We start from the raw sequence: 17,184 nt of genomic DNA on the forward strand, positions 1-17,184 counted from the left end.
CAGAATCTGTCATTAACAACTTAAATCGATCTCACGTCAAAATGATTGTATTCGGATTGATAAGGTAAAGTTAGCTTCACCCACTTCTTCTGTTTCTTTCATGAGGCTACCCCCAAATTTCAAATCTCCCCCGTGGCTGTCATGATCTCTCTATGGGATGGTGTTGTGTGTCCTGGAAGAAGCAAGCCCTTGACTTCCTCCATATTGTTGGGTTGTGTTTTGGTTGTTTTGTTGGTTTTTTGTTTGTGTGGTGCGGTAGGGTGGGGACCCAGGGCCTCACACATGCTGGGCAGTGCCCTGAGCTCCAGCCTGCTCTCTCTGCAGGATCCCTGGTCCCCTGACTCTGTTGGTTTCTTCTCATCATCTGAACCTTGACTCACAAGTCCCTCCCCGACTGCCTTACCCAGTGGCTGCTCCTCTGCACTATTCCCATCATTCTCTCTGTCCCTGGTTGTTACTCTCCTGGCATTAATCACACTATGTCATGGTACATACTTTTTTTTTTTTTTGGCACTGGGGATTGAACCCAGGGGCATTTAACCACTGAGCCACATCCCCAGCCCTTTTTTATATTTTATTTAGAGACAGGGTCTCCCTGAGTTGTTTCATGACTCACTAGGTTCCTGGGGCTGGCTCTGAACTGGAGATCCTCCTGCCTTAGCCTCCGGAGTTGCTGGAATGGTGTTTACTTACTGACTCTTCTCTAGCCACTTTATGATGTGCCAAGCCCTGGTCTGACTTGTTGAAGCCCGACCACAACCTTAAGGGGGTAGCTATTTCCCCACTTTGCAGATGGTACATGGGGATCCCAACCCAAAAATCCAGCCCCAGACCTGGGCTAGGCTCTGTGAGGGCAGGTACCCTGCTTGCCTTGTGTTCAGTTTGGCAGGTGGTGGTGCCGTGTTCATATCTGTGAGCTTGCACATGTCCATCAGATGGTGAACAGATGAGCAAAAAGCGATGTCTATCCATGAAACAGTTCTTGGCCAAAGAGAGCCACCGAACATGACAGGAGCTGGATGCAAAGTAGGATTCTGTTCATATGCAATGTCCAAATAGGAGACAGAAGGTAGATGCGTGGTCTCCAGGGGCTGGGGAACGAGGGAGTGGGGGTGACTGCTGAGGAGTTCAGGGTCTCTTTGGGGGTGACAAACGTGTTCTGGAATTAGACAATGGCGGCAGTTGCACAACCACATGACTATACTAAAACCCTCTGACGTGTATGCTTTCCACTGGTGACTCATCATATGTGAATTACACGTCAATTAAGGTAAATACACACAGAGATATTGCATCAATTGAATAACCCAGCTCAGAGGCAGATGTAAAAACCCAGACCAAGGGGCATCCAGAAGGAGATGCATAAAGTGAAAGTGGTACCTGTTTTGCCTTTGACTCATCAGATGTTCCTCACACACCTGCAGGCACGCTGGGAAGCTGTGCCATGAATAAGACAGATGGGGTCCCTGTCCTTTGAGGGCCACCAGGGAAGATAGGTGCTTCTCCAAGTACTTGCATGGATGTGTGACCCTGGAGCAGGATTCTCACCTGGGGCCCCATGGATAGAGTTCAGGATGCCCATGAACTTGAACTTGGGTGGGAGAAATTACTTTTTTTCCCCTAGAAATAACCAAAATTTAACATTTCCTTCTCTTATGAACATGGTGACCAGCCATAGTGGTGGTGTCAGTGGCACCGGGACTTTGTCACCGATGGAAATCCTATTATAGTTTTTGCAGATCCCACAAAATATTGTCTATAGTTGTTAGACCCTCATACTAGATAGTATTCAATACATTAATAAAGAAGTACAGGTAGTAGAATATTGTAACTTTTAAGATATTGTGTAATTATTATTTCAAGATGCCTATTTTCCTTTGTAATCCTCTGCATGTTATGCACTTAAAAATATGCTGGAAGTAGTCCCAGATAGTAAACAGATTCTAGAATGTCAAAAATAGCTGTCCCTTGGGAAAGAGCTTCCTGTATGGGATACATCCTGGGTGGCTCCCACAATAAAGGAGTAGCCAGGCTGAGAGGCAGGGAACAAAGAGAGGGCCTGGGTGGTCATCCAGAGAGGTGGCTGACCAGAGGCCACGGGAGGGATGTTCCTGTTTAGGAGGTGGCCACCAGGCAGAACGGGGATCACCATATCAGTCTTTGGTGGACCCAGGGGACCGTGAGTTGTCCTGTGTTGGATGGATGGCAGGATGGACAGAAAGGTCTTGGAGGTAGGAGAAACAATTCTCTTAGCCAGCTCTCCTTGTGGAATTGGACCTCTTTGCTCGAAAAATGCTCTGAAGGAATTAAGATGGAAAAAGTGCCAACTACTTTTCCAAAATACACTGCTGGGGTTGGCGAACCATCCTTAACTCATTCCGGTGGAAGAGGGGAGCACCCGGTGTCGGAGCAGAGATTAAGCACATGGATGATTTCTGCTGCAGAAATCGGCTCGTTAAGGATGGCGCGTCAGCCGTCACTGTAAGTCTCCTGGTTTTATGGGTCTGTGTCACAACCTTAACGTTACTTAAGTGGAGTTTGGTGGTGCTTTTTATTACAGTCTCCCCTTCTTTTGCCATGGCTGCCAATATTTTGTGCCGCTCCTCCCCACTCTCCTGTCACCCATTATGCGTCACTGTCACCACCCTGCCAGGATGTCCTTGCAGAGAGTCTTAATGGAGCTGTCCTGGTTAAAGAAATTCGATGTGATTGAACTGCAGCGAAGAATCAAAATCCAAACATCTGAAAGGGATGAATAATAACTAGGTATTAGAGCTTATTGGTTATTTATTACTGGCAGAAGGCAGGAAAACATTAGCATGCAAAAAGCTGTAAATTAATCATGGCGGGTGATAGGAAACCTGAAAAGTCACCTCTGTCTTTGTTAACTCCGCTTTGTTATTCCTGGTGTGTTACTGAGTCCCCACTTCTGTCCTTCTGTAATAGATTTTTATCCCTAGCCGCCTAGCTGCAGGCAGGAGGGGTGAGATTAAAAACGAAAATGGTTAATCTCACATCACCTGGTGCTCAGAAGAGACAGCAGAGGAATGAGCGATTGAAGTCCTAGCCATACACATCCTCCTGGGACCTGAGAGGAGTCACCTGATCTCTCCAGATGTTGGGTCTCCAATCTGCAAAGTGAAACGATTCTAAAACCTTCTTCAAAGAGTTGTTATAAGGATTAAACGAGAGTCTTCCTTTGCCTGTTTAGTCCCACGGGTGATGGCAGCTGTTCAGGACAAAGGGGCCTTGTTTCTCAAGATGCTATCAGTGCACAGAAATCACATTCAAATGCAGCTTTCGGGCCCCCTCTGACTTCCTGTGTTAGAATCTGCGTACTACAAGACCACCACCACCATGACCACCACCCTGCCCTGTCATTGACCTCAGCGCTGATAGAAAGTGTCCTTGTACTTTTAAAGAATTGTTAGTGAATTGAAGAAAAGGTGTCATGTGTTACCAAAAAAAAAAAAAGACAAAGATTTGTGCATGTTGAAGAATTGGTTGACTGTGTGAACTGGGATCTTTCAATCCTACCCTCCGACAGATGAGGAAACTGTGGTCCAGAGAGGTTAGACATTTGCTCATGGTACAGAAATGGTATTCTGGTATGTCATATATAACCCAACCAACTCTTAGTAGCTTAAAATAATGATCTTTGGTTTAGTTCATGAATTTGCAATTTGGGCAAAGCCTGGCAGGGGAAGCTGTATCTGCTCCCTGGGGCATCAACTAGGGTGGCTCAGCTGGAGGCCAAGGGATCCCCTTCCAAGATGGTGCAGTAGCAGGCTGGCAGGTGCTGCAGCTGCTGGCTGGGAGTTCAGCCGTGGGCTGGGAATCTGGTTCCTCTTCATGGGGGCCTCTGCACAGGCTGCTGGAGCTTCCTCATGGGATCTGTAGAGTGAGTGTCCCAAGATGCAGACCGGGGAAGCTGCCCTTTCCTTAAAGCCCGGGCAGGTCCTGGTTCAGAGGGAGGGGAGGAAGCCCCAACTGTGGATGGGAAGAGTGGCAGAGAACGTGAGGGTCTCTGAACCTGGGCTCTGTAAATGTTCCTCCTGTAGGAAGAGTGCCGGTTCCCAGTCCTTGGCTGAGCTCCCAGCCGGTGGCCTTAGCCACTTGCCAGCTTACTGTGCGCCATCTTAGAAGGGGATCCCCCAGGGAAGAAGCTCTGCAAATGGACAAACCACATGCCCCAGAAATTCCCCACCTGGGAATGGAGGGCCTCAGTCTCCTTCTCCAGCTCCTAAGCGGCGCTGATGGAGGGTCCTGGCAGCACCTCTGGCCTGGTGCTCTACTGTGTTCTGCAGGAAAGGCTTCGTGGGACATAGAGACACAAACAGTAGCAGCAGATCTGATTGCTTTTCCCCTGTTTATCTTTGTGACAAAGCCATGGAAGCTCGGGGTTTGGGTGGTGTGATGGGGTGGGGCCAGTGATAGCATTGCTTAGGATTTGAAAAACACCCACAGTGCACTTGCCATATCCAGGGCCTGCTCCTGCTGATGACAAGACAGGACCCCTGCTTTGAAGGGCAAATGGCTTAGTAGAGACAGAAAGACTGACTGAGAAGCACCTTCTGCCATGATGAGGGCTCTTATGAGAAGCAGGGCTTGGGAGACATGGAGGAAAGAGCCCCCGGGGAGCTCAGATAGAGGTGGCACCGAGCCTCAAGGGCTGTGTAGGAGTCTGCCAAGTGGACATATGGGGGAAGGGCATTCCAGCACAGGGAACAGCAGGAACAGATGCCCAGAAGCATGAGAAATGTAGTCGTTTGTAAGGCTGCTACGTGGCTCTGTGCTTCCTCCAGTGCTAGTGTTGCTTTTTACAGGAGGTGGGGTCCTCGCCCTCTGCAATTGTTTTCAGGCTTTAGGACTGTAGCGATTCAGAGGAGGAAGTTCCGTGAAACAAGGAGCGATCACAGCGGTGTTGGAAAGACTCCACAACTGACGGGGCGAAGTCTATGCATTCCACCATGCGGGGAAGAGGTGGTATGCTTAGTTACCGTGGGGACTGGATTGTGCCCCAGTCACCACCCACCAAAGCCATCTACTGAAGACCCGACTCCCAACGTGATTGTATTTGGAGACAGGGCCTTGAAGGGGTTTGTTTTAAATAAGTTCATAAAGGTGGGGCCCTCATCCCACAAGACAGGTGTCCCTATAAGAAGAGACACAGAGCTCATGTGCACAGAGGAAAGTCCCCGTGAGGACACAGCAACATAGTGGTCGTGTGCAGGGCAGGTAGAGGGCCTCACCAGGAGACGACCTGGCACCTTGCTCTTGGACTCCAGCCTCCAGCACTCTCGGGCACCCAGCTCCTCTTGTCTAAGCCACCCAGTCTCTGTTATTCTGCTACGACAGCTGAGCAGACTGGCTCAGTTCCCGAAAGATAACTGGGTACTGAGGCTTGAACCCAGGGGCACTCTACCCCTGAGCTACATCCCTAGCCCTCTTTATTTTTTTTTAATTTTGAGACAGGGTCTCACTAAATTGCTAAGTCTGGCCTTGAACTTGTGATCCTCCTGCCTCAGCCTCCCGAGTCTCAGATTATAGGTGCGTGCCGCCTTACCCAGCAAGTAACTGAACATTTTTATAACAGGGCATCTCTAATTCTTTGTGTGGACTTCTGAGTGCCTGTCTACTTACCTGTAGAACTCAGTTCTCCTCAACCTTACAAATGTAACTTTTCTCATCTATAAGCAATGCTGGTTTTGCTTTGTTTTTCCTGTTTTGTGGTTTGCCTTACTGGGAATGGAACCTAGCGCCTCCCACATGCTAAGCAAGTGCCTTATCCTTGAGCCACACCCCAGCCTCCTTTTCCAAAAGTCTCCTGCCTCCCTCCCCACCAGACACACACAGTTCCCTTGTGCTTGGAATTCCTGTTAGGAAGGGATAGCTCTGATCACTGTTCCTAACAGGTGTTGGTAGGACAGGTGACACATTTACCATGACCAGGTTCCAAAACCTGACCAAGGAGGACTCAGAGGCCATGATCTGCCTGAGAGTCAGGCATAGCTGGGTGTGAATGGGCCTGGGCCAGTCCCTGCAGGGTGATCAAGGCCTCTGAGCCTTACTGCAGATAGGACACCTGAATCCCAGGTGAGTGGGAAGCGCACCTCACCTAAGAAGGCAGCTGGTGACTCGGAGTTTCTGCTCCATGTGCCTTTCCTGGAAACAGACTTAGGGACAAAATTAAAAAGACATAAGGGGCTCCTAAGACATGGTACTCAGAGTGTCTGGTGGGGTCAGATGGGGACCCCTCCGGATGGGAAGAGGCTGGTGGGGTGTGCCCGAGACAGGTGTACCCTGCCTCAAAACCTGCAGGAGGTTTCCCCGGCTGAGCATCAGTTATTCCTCCTGCTAAAGGTTAATTTCTCTGTGGAGAGAGCAGAATGGCCTTACCCTCTTGGAGAAAGGGCAGAGGCAAGGAAAGCAACTCTGACCCAGAGCAAGGGTGTGACCTTGGCTTTCTCCACGACGGGAGCTCCTCCCTGGCACGAGCCGGGCCCCTTCCCTGTAGACGTCACAGCGTGGTGGTGTGTCCTCAGAGTTCCTTCGGGCTCTCTGATTGTGGTGATGCCTCTGGGCGGGTCCGGCAGTCAGCATAGCCACCACCAGAAATGCACCTTCTTCCCAGGAGCCTGCAGCTGAGCCTCTGCAGCCCTGCATCCCAGGGCGAGTAGCCTGCAGCTCACACTTCACTCTTTTGGACTTGACTTCATTAGCCGCATGTCCCAAACCCACCCATGGGCAGTTCAAGGTGCCCTTGATGACCCAGGTCCCAGGCCGCTCCCTGAAGCCTGTTTTTGCCACCATTGAAAGGGGTCTGGCTGCTGGAATCTCACGGTTGGTGCTCTTCTGCGTCAACATCTTCCATCTGGCCTGCTTTGGAGGTTTTTCCGTACATCGTGGGTGTCCCTAGTTCTTTCCTTTTTATTTCTTGTCGTGACCACCACCCGTGCCTGCATCCTCCTGTCGATGGGTATCGTGAAAGGAGCTGTTACCGATGTTCGCGTAGAAGTCTGCTGTGGACCACTTTTTATTTTTCCTTGTGTAAATCCAGGGGGTCCTGAATCACAGAACCTCTCTTTGCTGAGTCACAGGGATGGGTAGGTTTCATCTGCCAAACCATTTTCCACAGTGATTGTACTATCTGATGCGTCCACCCACTGTATGAGAGAGTCCGGTCGCTTCACATCCGCACCACATTGGGTTTTGAAGCTCACATCTGATTGGATGTGAGCTGGCACTTCATTCCAGTTTTTTTTTTTTTTTTGTACCCGGAATTGAACCCAGTGGTCTTTAACCACTGAGCCATATCACAGCCCTTTTTAAAATTTTTTTTTAATTTTATTTTTTAAATTTTGAAACAGGGTCTCACTTAGTTGCTTAGGGCCTCACTAAGTTGCTGAGTCTGGTTTTGAACTTAAAATCCTCCTGCCTCAGCCTCCCGAGCCACCAGGATTACAGGAATGCACCCTGACACCTCATTGTGTTTTTGTTAAATTTGCGTCCCCCGATGACTCAGGACACCGGGAGCTCTTTCCTGTGCTTATTGGCCATTCATGTGTCTTGCTTTCCGAAATACCTGTTTTAAGTCTTCACCCACTTTTTATCGGGTTGTTTATCTTCATAGTTCTTATTTGAGGAGAATTTTGTCAGATCTTAGCAGTGTTTTCTCCAAGTCTGTGGCTTACCTATTCATCACTGTTAATGTTTTTGATATGCAGTTTTCTATGTGATGAAGTACAATTTTTTTTTCCTTCAATTTTGTGGCTAAGTGCATCCTGGATCTTCTCCAGGTCGCTGTTGCTGACCTCAGGTTGTAAAGGTCGTCTTAGATTTTCCCCAGGAGACGTTGTAGTTTTGACTTGTATGCTTCAGACCTGCCTTTTCCTGTGTAGCATGAGCTAGGAATTAATGCTCATTGTCCCATGTGAGTATCCAGTTGTTCCAGGATCAGTTGAAAAGACTTTTCTTTCATCGTCAAATTGTCCTGGTGGCTGTGACAAAAATTAATTGACTCTATACATAGAAGTCTATTTTGAGACTGCTTCTGTTTCAATGCTGAACCATTTATCTTTACCCCAAAACCACTTTGTCTTGATTATGGTAGCTTTACAGTAACCCTCGAAATCAGGCAGTATGTAAGTCCTTTGGTTTTGTTTTCTTTGCTTTTTCCAGAATTGTTCTGGCTATTCAGAGTCCCTTGCTTTTCCTAGGATATAAATTTAAATTTATAAATATAAATTCTAGGATCAGTTTGTTCATACTCTGCCAGAAAAGCTTGTTGGGATTTGATTGAAACGGTAGATCATTTGGGGCCTAGCAATGATATTTTAACAGTATTAAAGAATCTTCGATTGTGGAACCAACTTAGATGCCCTTCAACAGGTGAATGGATAAAGAAAATGTGGTATACATACATATATGTGTGTATATATATATACACACAATGGAATATTACTCAGTCATAAAGAAAAATAAAATTATGGCATTTGCAGGTAAATGGATGGGGTTGGAGAATATCATGCTAAGTGAAATAAGCCAATCCCAAAAAACCAAAGGCTGAATGGTTTCTCTGATAAGTGGATACTGATATATAATGGGAGGGACAGGTAAGGGAAGAATGGAGGAACTTTGGATTGTGTAGAGGGAAATGAGGGGAGGGGAGAGGGCAGGGGGAAGGAAAGATGGTGGAACAAAATATCATTACTCTATGTACATGTATGTTTACATGAATGGTATGACTCTACATGGTGTAAAACCAGAGAAATGGAAAGCTGTACTCCATCTGTGTACAATGAATCAAAATGCATTCTGCTGTCATGCAGGACTAAATACAAGAAACAATTTAAAAAAAAAAAAAGAAACAATAAAAAATAAATAATTAATTAAAAAGAATCTTCCAGTTAATGAACATGATAATGTTTCCACTAGACTTAAGAGTTCTTTAATTTTCAGTGTAGATGTTTCATACATCTTTCATTATATTTAAATCCCAAGGATTTTATGGTTTTGGATATTAGGCTATTTGATCTTCTATCCTTACTAATTTAGATAATAATTTTCAGTTATTATAATTGTTATTCTAGTAGATTTTTCTATAGCTTCTTTTGGATTTTCTTTTCTTTTTTAGGCAATCATGTTGTCCACAATTATTGACAAATTTGCCTCTTCCTTTCCAGTCTTCATCCCTCCCATTTCTTTTTCTTGCTTTATTGAATTGGCTAGAAACTCTAGTGCAACATTGAACAAAAGTGTGAATATCATTGCTTTGTTCCCAGTCTTGGAACACAACAATGCACCATCAAATAAAAACTGCTATTACCAGGCCAATGACAATTCTTTGTACACTAATTTGCCAAGAGTTTTTAATATAAGTGGGTATCGAATTTTGCCAAATGGATTTTCTGCATCTATTAAAATAATTGTATAGTTTTTTTCCACCTTTATTCTCTTAAGATGGTGAGTTACTTTTGTTGATTTTTTTTTTTTTAAATGTTGAGCCAGCTGTGCAATCTGGAATAAATCCCACTTGGTCATGACATATTCACCTTTCTACATATTTCTAAAATTCAGATCTTCTATTTCTTATGTCATTTTTTTGGAATTTCTGTTTTTGAGTAATTTGTTTTTATCATCTGTGTTGTAGAATTTTGGTGCATAAAGTTTTCCTAATAGCTGCTCCTTCCCAGGTATTGGTAGTTTTTTTGTTTGTTTGTTTGTTTTTTTTGTTTTGTTTTCCTTAATCAATCTAGCTGGAGGTTTATCAGTCTTGTTGATCTTTTCCAAGAACCGGTTCTCGGTTGCATTGATTTTTCTGTACTCTTTTAAAATTTTCTATCTTACCGTTTTCCACTCTTATCTTAACTCCTTTCTCTTCTTACTTTGGTTTTTCTGACTTCTTATTGTAGAAACTTAGATCATAAATCATTCTTCATTTCTAATGTAATTATTTAAAATAGCAAATTTCTTTCTAAGTATTGCTTTAGCTGCATGCCACAAATTTTAATGTTTTGGTTTTTGTTTCCATGCTGCTTATAAAACTTTCAAATTTTCCTTTTGGTTTCTTCCTTGACCGGTGGATTATTTCGGATGGTGTCTTTTTATTTCCAAATATCTAGGGAATTTCTAGATATCTTTTTATCGTCACTTTCTACTTTGGAGTCAGAGAACACATCTATAAATCTTTAAGATTTTCAAAGTGATCGAGACGTCTTTTATGGACCAAGAGGAGATCTTGGTGAATATTCTGCGCACCCCTGAAAAGCAGATGCGTTCTCAGGTACTCTGTGGTTGCTGCTGTGGGGTTTGGTCAACATGGATTTGGTGGGGTGGTAGGTAGTGTTATTGAAGTCCTCCCTATCCTCCACCTTTATCTACTGACTCTCACAATCAGTGAGAGAGGACAGCTGAAACCAACTTTGATTATGCATTTGCCTAATTCTCCTTTCTGGGGTTTTGTTTTGTTGGGGGTTTTCCTTGCTGTTTGCTGGGATGGAACCCAAGGCTTCTCACAGGCTGGGCAAGGGCTCCACCCCTGAGCGAGCCTGGCCTCTCTTTCAGTTTTAAAATTTTGGCCCCGTGTGTTTTGAAGCTCTGGAAGTGGCACTTGGGATTATTGTCTTCTTGATGAATAGACTCTTACCCTGAAATGCCCCTCTTACCTCTGGCGATCTTCCTTTGCCTTAAGTCTATTTTTTTCCTTTGGACTTTAGTATAACCATTCAGTTTCGTGTTTCCATCTTTTTACTTTTTATCTGTCTTTGTTTTTAAAGTGTGCCTTTTATCAACATGCCCTTGAATTGTATTTTGGTCCACTCTGATCATCTCAGATTTTTCATTCAAGTGTCTAGTCCATTAACATTTGCTATCTAAGTTGTTTCTTTTTGATGCATCTGTGCTCAGTTTCATTGTTTTTCCCCCCCGACTTCTTTGCCTTCCTTTGGATGAATCAAGGACTTTTTTGATTCTCCATTTCATCACCTCTACTGGCTCATTAGCCTGCCTCTGTTTTATTTGTGTATGTGCATGGTCGTTCTGTGGCTTATAAAACACATCTTTAATTTATCGCGGACTGCTTTGTATTAATATAATATTACTTCACCTATACTTTTAGAATCTACAACCATATACTTCCATTTAACCCTCTCTTGTCCCTTGTGCTATTGTGCTCTGTGTGTATATTATATATATATATATATATATTTTTTAATATATATATATTTTATTCATTTGTTTGTTTTTGGTATGGGGATTGAACCCAGGGGCACTTAACCACTGAGCCTCATCCCCAACCCTTTTGGTTTTGTTTTTAAAATTTTGAGACAAGGTCTCACTAAGTTGTTTAGGGCCTTGATAAGTTGCTGAGGCTGGCCTCAAACTTGCAATTCTCCTGCCTCCATGTAACGGTTAATTCGACCTGTCATCTTGATTGGATTAAGAGATGCCAATGATTAAGAGGATTCTGGGAGTGTCACTGAGGGCGTGTCTAGGAAGGACTGGAAGGTGGGATAGTGAACGAAGTGAAGACTCTCCCTAAGCATGGGCGGCACCGCCCAATAGGATGGCGGCTTGGATGGAATAAAAGTTCGAAGAACAGGGAAGCAGATGCAAGCTTGACTCTTCTTGAACGGGTTCTTGATTGTTGCTTCGACCACCCGAGGATATTGGCCTCTTGCTTTTTCACTCTTCCAAAGCAGATTCTGCCAGTGATTCTCCAGGAAGTTTCCAGAAGCCTTGGTCTCGAACTAGGGTAGCACTGTTGATCCCTCTTGATCTGAGACTTCAGACTCTTGGACTGCACAGCTACTGATTATTCCAGCTCTCCAGCTGCAGATGGCCATTGTGGACTATCCAGCTTCTGGTCATGTAAGCCAGTCTAATAAATCCCCTTTTTATACTCATACTTCCTGTTGATTCTGTTCCTCTAGAAAACCTGACGAATACACTCAGCCTCCCAGGTTGCTGTGATTACAGTTGTGCACCCGCTTGCCTAGCTATTCTGCTGTATTTTATTTCTACCAATATTCCAAACTGCGCAATAGGTTATTACTTTCACTTTAGACATTTTTCTTTTGGAAGAACTTATATATGATAAAAAAAATATGTTATCTTTAGTCACATATCTAACGTACTGAACACTTGAGTCCTTCCTGCAGATCCAGATTTCCATCCAGTATTATTTTTCTTCAGTCAGAAGAGTGTCTTTTAATAGTCCTTATATTGCAGTCTGTTGGTGACTGATTTTTTTCAGCTTTTGGTTTAATCAAAGAAAGGACCTTTGTTTCATCCTATTTTTGAAAGATAGGTACTGTATAAATAATGCCCAGTTGACTTGTCTGTTTCAGCATGTTCCACTGTTTTTGACCTCATGTTATCCAGAGTGAGCAGTGATTCCTGCTGGTGCTTCATTATCTGCAGCATGTCTTCTTTTTCTTCTGCCTGCTTTTAAGGTTTTCTCTTTATATTTGGTTTCAGCAATTTTATAAAGACATGCCTATGTACAGTTTTGCATTTAGTTTGCTTAGGACTCACTGAGTTTCTTGGATCTCTGAGTCAGTTTTTTTTTTTTTTTTTTTTTTTTGGTCATTTATTTTTTTAAATGTGCTCATTATTTTTTTAAAGTAATACCTTCTCTGCAATTTCTGTCTTCTGCTACAATCGTAATTACATGAATACTAGACTGCTGAATATTGCCCCACAGTTCACAGATTCTCTGTTCACCCGTGTAGTCTTTTCCCACTCTGTGCCTTGGTTGTATGGCTTCTGTTGCCTTCTGTCAAGTTCACTGATATTTTCTTCAGCAGTCGCCAAATGGTTGTTAAGTCCGTCCACTGAATTTGTGATTTGTACCTTCTAAGTTTTAGTTCTAGAATTCCCTTTAGATAGTTTTCATTTCATCTCTTTTCCCTTATTATGTTCATGTTTTCATTACGTCTTTGACGTACGTATAGCAGCAGTGTCCTTGTGCCGTGAGGAGTGGGTGGGCGTGTGCGACTCACCTGGGGAGCTTGTTAAAGCAGACGCTTCTTAGCGGCGGGTCCAGGGAGTTTTGAGAAGCTGCAGGTCTGGCAGGTGCCTGTTGAGGCTGGTGCTGCCGACCACGAACAGCACTTTGATGGCCAAATAACCTGAGTCTATGAGCAAGGTTTGTGCAGGGAAGCTCCTTATGTGGGGAGCCAGCTGCCCTGAGTCCCATAAGTGAAGAGGAAAGGGTTTGATTTACACAAACTTGGCTTCCCCCTAGCACTTACCACTTGAAGCCGGCTGCACCTCTTGGGGCTGATGATTATACCTGAAGGCACTCAGGCTCCCGCATCCTAGAAATCTCAGTAGTGACCCCAGGAGGATTCCTGCAAAGCCACCAGGAGCCAAAAACATGAGCTATTCTTTCTTGCCTGGGAGCCAAAACCCAAACACCTGCAGAATTGCAATATGCTTCTTTTAAAAATTAAAAAAGAAAGAAAGAAAGAAAGAAAATCCCTCTAAAACTCTATTACCTCCTGCCATAAACTTTTTTCTAGAATAGGATGATGTGTGCTTTGACTGCAGACTAAGTCTAAAGTTTCATGCTGCAGACTCCACCAGGAGGGAGCGTGGGTTTCTCCCATCTCCCCGTGGGGAGTTCATGCGCCCACATGCAGAACGCATGCCGGAGAGCATGTGCTGACGATCGCATTTAGCTGAGCTTCTGGATAGTGCATGGAATGGTCCATCTCCTCTCTGGGCCTTCGATCTCGGTGAATTCTAGCTTTGGATTTAACAACCAACTCATACAAGGACGACGGCCACGGGGCTCCCATTCATTGAGCAACTACCATATTGCAAGCACGTGTCTTAGAAATACACTTAGGCACCACTCAAATCCCATGAGCTGTGGGCATTATGATTCCTACCTTATAGAGAAAATGAGGGCAGGAGAAGCTGGAGGGACAGGGTGGGTGTTGGGTTGTGTGGGTTTCATGATGGGTGAAGGCGTGAGTGACCTTTGGGATGAGGAACAGCAGAGAGCTGAGGTTCCCACCAGGAGGCCAGCAGATGCCCCTCACCGGGCTGCTTTCCTCCCGTCCATGGCACGGCAGAGTGGGCCTTGCTGTTTGTTCGCCACTCATGTCCAGCGTCAGGCAGAGTAGCCGAGCCCTTCCTAAGCCCCGGTGGTTTTTCCCTTAAGCTCCTTTGCAGGGATACTGCGTTGTTCCTGGTCCCTTTCTCCTGCTGTGGACAATGCTCCATCAGCTAGAAGAATCAACAGGACATATAGGGACCTAGATGAAAGGAGATTTAATAGGGGAACTGGCTCCTGCAGTTAGAGGCTGAGGAGGCCCATCCTGTGCCACCTACGAGCTGCAGAATCAGAAAAGCCTGTGGTTTAGTTCTTCCGAGTTCGAAGCCCTGATACCCTGATAATCAGGAGCTCTGAGGTCTAAAAGGAGGAGAAATGGACATCCCAGTTCAAGAGAGAGACTAGCCTTTCCTCCGCCTTTCTATTAGGGCCCTCAACAGACTGGATGACGGGGAGGGAGGGTCGTCTTGACTCAGTCCACTGATTCAGATGCTGATCTCTTCCAGAAACACCCGCCCTCAGGGTCATATCCAGAACTGTTTGACCAGCCTTCTGGGCAGCCCTTAGTCCATTCAAGTTGACATATAAAATTAACTCCATGTGGAATGCATGGCTGCTATGCCCAGGAACTTCCTGGAGACCCAAGAAGGGGACACCAGAGCCAGGACCCACACCCAGCCCTGCCCCAGTAAGCAGCCCCTGCTTGTCCCCCCAGGTTCTGGGCCAGCCACTGCAGGCCCTGGCTCACTGCAGCATGTGACTGTTGGGAAGGGCAGGTGGGGGAGGGGAAGGGTTAACCAGGCCACGGCTTCTGTTTAATGCCACTCTGCGTCTCCAGGCTGGCTTCCATGGCGACTTCATTAGCAGCAAGCTGCTAATTAGATTTCATATTTATGATCAGAAAATAAAATCATTGGACCTTTTTGAAATAGGATTTTATGAGTTTGGGCTCCGGTGGCTGAGTCAGCAGCTGAGGGCCCGCACCGTTCAGAACCACGGTTTCAAGGCAGACATAAATAAAAACAGCGCCAGCAGCGAGGTTGGGTCCTAGGGTTTGGGACAGACCAGGTCCTGCGCCGGGACTGTCAATCCAGTCCATTCTGGGAACCGTGTGGGAAGAAGAGCCCCATCCTGGCCCCTTGAGCATTGGGAGGCTGGGGCTCGGGCTCATGTGCCAGGGACCCTGGCCACAGTCAGCATGCTCTGTCTCTGGGTCCCAAGCTTCTGCAGGGCTGCTGTGTACAGGGCCAGCTGTTTTGTTTTCTTGCTGTAGTAGAAAAATCATTCTTCCCCCATTAGCTAAGACTTGCACTCTACTGAGGTGCATGCCGGAGGCTCTCTGAGGCCAGTTCCTTTCCATGTGACAGTTACTGCCACCTTCTCTGAAGAAAGGGTTTCCGGGGTCCCCTCTCCCCTGTGGCCTTGAGTAACCCTCTTGTCTCAGTGAGAGAATTCAGCCCTCTTTTGGGGTGGGGGCTCGCCTCAGGATGTCCCCGCACCCTCTGCTGGAGAAGCCTCCTCCACCATCTGTGTCTTGGCCTCTCCAGTGGGAATCAGCTCAGAAGCCCAGAGGTGGAAGGACCTGGTGCCATCTTGAATGTGACTGGACTTCCTTTCCCCCGCATCTGCTTTTGCAGGGAGTGAACTTCTTGGCATCACCATTGCTGGCCTCCTGGAAAGGTCAGCTCTCTTGAGGGGTGAGAAGAGAAAAACATGGGTGATTGAAAGATCGGCCAGCAGAAGTACAAGCAGACCAGGATCAGTCCCTCCTCCTTCCCTAACTTCCTCGAGGGGTCCCCAGCCCAGTGTTCACTCCCTGCCACCTCCAGACCCTCTTCTCCAGTGTGGAGGCCAAAGTGACCTGTCCCACAGCAAGGCTGACAGGAGGAAATGCAGCTAAAGGACCCAGTGGATTCTGCACGTAGTTGGCACCAGACAATTCCTGGACGGTTGTACTTCATGGGTCACTCATTTTACTTCCACCCCCTCAGCTGTGAGGTAGATGGGGTGCGGTGGCCTGGAAGACCCCTCCCAACTCGGAAGTTCCTTTACCTTATGCTCTGAGTCTGTGGAGTTGAGCCGTCGAGCTCATTTGCTCAGGGAGTCATCCCACAGGTGACAATGTCCTGGTGATGTCCCCACAGAGCAGGTCACAAGAGGGTGGTTCCAACCTTGCACCAAGACAAGGCAAGGGCTCCTTCCATCCCGCACAGATCCAAACCAGGAACTTCCTGCCACCTGCACGAGAACTTGGGCAAATCCTCCTCCGGCTCCTTTGAGGCCCAGTTTCCTGGCTGTGGAGCTGCTGCCCCAAGGCCTGCTGGGAGGGTTAGAGGAGATGCAGCTTCTGCCGTGCCATCCCCAAGGCAGTGGGCTTCCAGATCAGAGTCCCCAGGAACTCAGAAGAAAGAGGAGCCTCCTGCCTCCTTCCTTCTCCACTCTGAGTGCTCTGAGCACCAGGTGACCATGGCATCCCTCCCCTGCCAGGAAGTGCTCCTCACACAGTGAGCATCCCCGCAGGTCGCTGGGCCCACCTCCTCCCTCACTGCTGCACAATTGCCTGGGAGCTCCTGCCAGCACCCCTGAAATTGTCCCTTTCTTAAACTCCCCTCTAGAACCAGCTTAAATGAAGCCTGTTTTCTTCCTGCTCCTGTTTGACTCAGAGGGGACATCTTGCCCAAGGTCATTCAACTGGTCATAGCCCTGCCCTTAGCCACTGTGGGTCCCATCTACAGGTCCCTGCATTGGCGGACAAGCACACAAGGTGAGGGAAGCCAGGAAAAGCTTAGTGGAGGAGGCAGCATTGGTGAGGGAGGGTCCTGAGGCTGGGTAGGAGTTTGATTGGCAGAGAAGTTGGAGGAATGGGGTGTGTATGAGTTTCCTGAAGCTGCTGTAACAAATGACTATAAACCAGGTGGCTTTAAACAACAGAAATTTGTTCTCTCACAGCATGGAAATCAGAGGTCCAAAATCAAGGTGTCAGCAGGGTCATGCTCCCTCTAGAGGCTCTGGGGGAGGACCCGTCCCTCCTCTGCCAGTGTGTGATGGTTGCTGGTGTCCTTGGCTTGAAGCCCCTTCACTCCAGTCTGCCTCTGTCCTCACTTCCCCTTCTCTGGATC

At 46.6% G+C, this 17,184-nt stretch overlaps 1 protein-coding gene across 3 annotated transcripts in view; it reads left to right on the plus strand.

The window, feature by feature from the left end:
• The window catches only part of CARD11 (caspase recruitment domain family member 11), a 113,623-nt gene that overhangs the window by 36,242 nt on the left and 60,197 nt on the right, over window positions 1-17,184 (plus strand). The window contains exon 1 of one of the 3 annotated variants that reach the window (XM_079120444.1): window positions 1,905-2,481. The exons of the other annotated variants lie outside the window; for them this stretch is intronic. The gene's annotated coding sequence lies outside the window, so the exon portion shown is untranslated. Of the gene's footprint in view, window positions 1-1,904; window positions 2,482-17,184 lie in introns of those variants that run through there. 3 annotated transcript variants of the gene reach the window in all.

The sequence above is a fragment of the Sciurus vulgaris genome, assembly GCF_902686455.1.
Source record: "Sciurus vulgaris genome assembly, chromosome: 18".
NCBI classification, from domain to species: Eukaryota; Metazoa; Chordata; class Mammalia; order Rodentia; family Sciuridae; genus Sciurus; species Sciurus vulgaris.